This window comes from Alligator sinensis, unplaced genomic scaffold (genome assembly GCF_000455745.1).
Source record: "Alligator sinensis unplaced genomic scaffold, ASM45574v1 scaffold602_1, whole genome shotgun sequence".
Classification (NCBI taxonomy): domain Eukaryota; kingdom Metazoa; phylum Chordata; order Crocodylia; family Alligatoridae; genus Alligator; species Alligator sinensis.
Genome location: NW_005841976.1, coordinates 1,775,785 through 1,779,017, shown reverse-complemented (window position 1 = coordinate 1,779,017; position 3,233 = coordinate 1,775,785).

The following is a 3,233-nucleotide window of genomic DNA, read 5'->3' as shown; positions in this document are numbered from 1 at the left end:
TGCTCGAGTCGGTACTGGTGGCTGCAGCTGCTGCCGTGGTCCCAGCTCCGACGCTGCCGTCCCTCCCGGGGGTTAGTAACCTGGCCCGGGGTTCTGTTTAGGGGCTGTCGCTGCCCCCCAATCCTCCCTGTCCTCTGTCTGTGCCCGTGACGGCGACATGCCGCCATCACACTGAAGTCGAGGACTTCTGTATTGCTGACTGACTTGCCAACTTTACAGCAGATGGTGAAGGTGACCAGCTCATAGTCGCTGTCACCCAGCTTCCCTTCAATCATTAGGTAGCTGATTAGGTTGTCCCCAGTTGCCAGTACCAGGTTGAGCAACACTTTACGTCTTGTTGGCCTGTAGACTTCTTGTGTCAGATAGAGATCATTCATGCACATGAGGAAGCTTTGCAACCATTTGGATTTGGCTGACTGCTCTTCCCACGAGATGTCTGAGTAGTTGAAGTCTCCCATGACAACCATGCACTGGGAGCATGTGGCCTCAGCCAATTCCCGGGCGAACTCCTGGTCAAGCTCAGGACTTTGGGTGGGAGGTCTGTAGTAGACTCCCACCATTGTGTCCCCTGTGCCATGTTCCCCACGGATTTTAACCCAGAGGGTCTCCAGTCATCCACCCTGGGCACCAGTGTCAGCTTGCAGGGACGTGTAGCTCTCCTAGACATAGAGCTACACCCTTACCCCTTTTATCCACTTGATCTCTCCTGTACAGGGTATAGCTGTCTATACCCATGGTCCAGTCATGGGTAGAGTCCCACCAGGTCTCCGTTATCCCTATGACATCATAATTATTTGTGTTAAGGAGGAGGACAAGTTCCTCCTGTTTATTCCCAAAGCTCCTGGCATTTGTGTACAGGCATGCAAGTGTCCCCTTGGGGGCCCTTGCCTTGCCTACAGATTGTTCCAGGGCTGGGGCAGGGGTGGGCTCCCTTAAGTGCCTTGGCCTCCTGGCTTTGCAAGGATTGCTCAGTGGACCAGCAGTGGTGATAGTCCCCCAGTCCACCAGCAAGCTTAGTTTAAAGCCGGGTGGAGTAGGTCATCTAGTCTGGCTGAGAAGAGCCTCCACCCCAGTGGAGAGAGATGGCAGCCATCCCTTCCCAGCAGCTTGCTGCCTCTCTCACCAAAGAGCGGACTGTGGTCATGGAAGCCGAAGCCTTCCCGATGACATCAGCACCACAGACCTTGGTTCATTACCTCGATCAGCCCCTCCTTCCTCAGCCTGTAGCCCGAAACTGGGAGGATCAAGGAAAACACCACCTGCACCCCCCAACCCCTTAAGCCCCGCTCCCAAATCCCTGTAGTGTTTCATGACCCAGCTGGGAGGGCTCTGAGCAATGTTATTTGTGCCCACATGGATAAGGAGCATAGGGTAGTGGTCAGTGGGCCGGAGGAGCTCAGGGATCCTCTCCACAATGTCTCAGATATAGGCTCCCAGGAAGCAGCAGACTTGCCGAGCTAAGGGGTCAGGGCGGCAGATTGCCTCCTCAGTACCCCTCAGGATGGAGTCTCTCATGACAAACACTTTGCATTTTGTCTTAGGGAGAGCGGGGGCGGCGGCTACAGTTGAGCCTGAGTTGCCTGAAGGATCAGGCAGCTTGGGAGGCTCTGCTGGGGCTGCAAGAGGTTCATACCTCTTGCAAAGCTCCAGCAGGGCAGGGACCTTGGTGCAGTGGGCCTTGGGGCCCTTGACCACCTTGGTCCCTCCCCTTGCCTGGACAGAATGGGAGGGTCCTGGAGTCCTCCCTTGTCCTGGAATGAGACCTTGGTCTACCCCCCGCCTCCTGGGGGAGAAGGGCCTGGCAGCAAGAGTCTGTCTCCTGCTCACCATCCTTGATGGCACGCAGTCTCTGGACTGTGGCCTGGAGCTCCTCCAGCTGGTGTGCCAGAGACCTCAAAAAGGAGCAGACCTCACAAGGGGAGGGGGCCATTCTCCCGGACCCCAGAGCCTGAAAAAGTGACAGGCAGCCCCCACAGCTGACAGCAGAGGCTCAGTCTGCATGGAGGCCAGAACCATGGGCTCCGTCTGGATGGAGACCTCTGAGATGCCAGGGTGGGGGCTGCAGACCCCAAGGGGACCCTTGGGTTGTGGCGTGTGCCCATCCACATGGTACCACTGGGAGGCTGGCTGTGGCTGGGACTGCCTTCCCTAGGGTGCACAGGCAGCGCCTCAGGCCCTCCCACTCCCCCTCCTGCGCAAGCTCTGTGCTAACTCACGCACTGGGCAGACATGCATGCCTGTTTGCATGGCCTGTTCATGAGGCTCTGGTCGCATGGCTCCCTGGGGGCTGAGCAAAGTAGGAGCTGGGGCGGGATGAGACCCTCCTCGGCCCCCCACTCAGCCACCTCCTCTCCACTGCCTGGGGTTAATCTCCTCCCACCACAGGCCCCGCTTACCTCCAGCAGTGCTTCAAAATGAAACACCACTAACATCTATGGGTGTGTGTAGACATAACAGGGCCTCTAAATTGGAGCAGTGGGTTTTTAAAAACACCGCTTCAATTTAGGGCCCTTTAAAACTCCGTGTTGTGCACACACCCAAACCTACCTGTCTTTCCAGTGTTGGGGAGGGGAGGGTGAGTAGGAAGGAGTGGGTGGAGAGGTCCCTGGCCTGCAGGGGGGGCTGGTGCTTCCCTCTGTGGCAGCAGTGGCCCACCCTCCCCGCCGAGGCAGTATCCGGCTCCATTGGTCCCTCGGGCACCGCAGCCACAGAGGGAAGCACTGAACACCTGCACAGCTGAGGCAGAGAGACAGGCTCTGGGGGAAAAAAAAGATCAGGCTCGCTGCTTTTCTTGGGCAGAGCCTGCCTTCCCAGGCTGCTGCCAGGATGCCTGCATGGGCTTCCTGCAGAGCCTGTGAACTGCACAGAGCCCGGTGCATCACTCTGTGGCTGTAGGGCAGCTAAATAAAACTCTTCAGAGGAGTTTTAGTTTGCTGCACCCCAAGCCAATTAAGGCACATTATGCCACTGAATTTGCTACAGTAAGTAATGATTTGGGCATTACTGTGTAATATGCTGCCAACGTGTGAAAGCATTTAACCCACCTTACCGTGTACACACATGCCCCTTGTTTTGTCTACAAATGGTCTATCAACATAGATATAGATACAGACATAGATATAGATATATAGTGGTGTTTCATTTTGAAACAGTAGGAGAGTGGAAGGGTAATCCAGTCGCCAAGGTATCATACACACACACACACACACACACACACACACACACACACACAC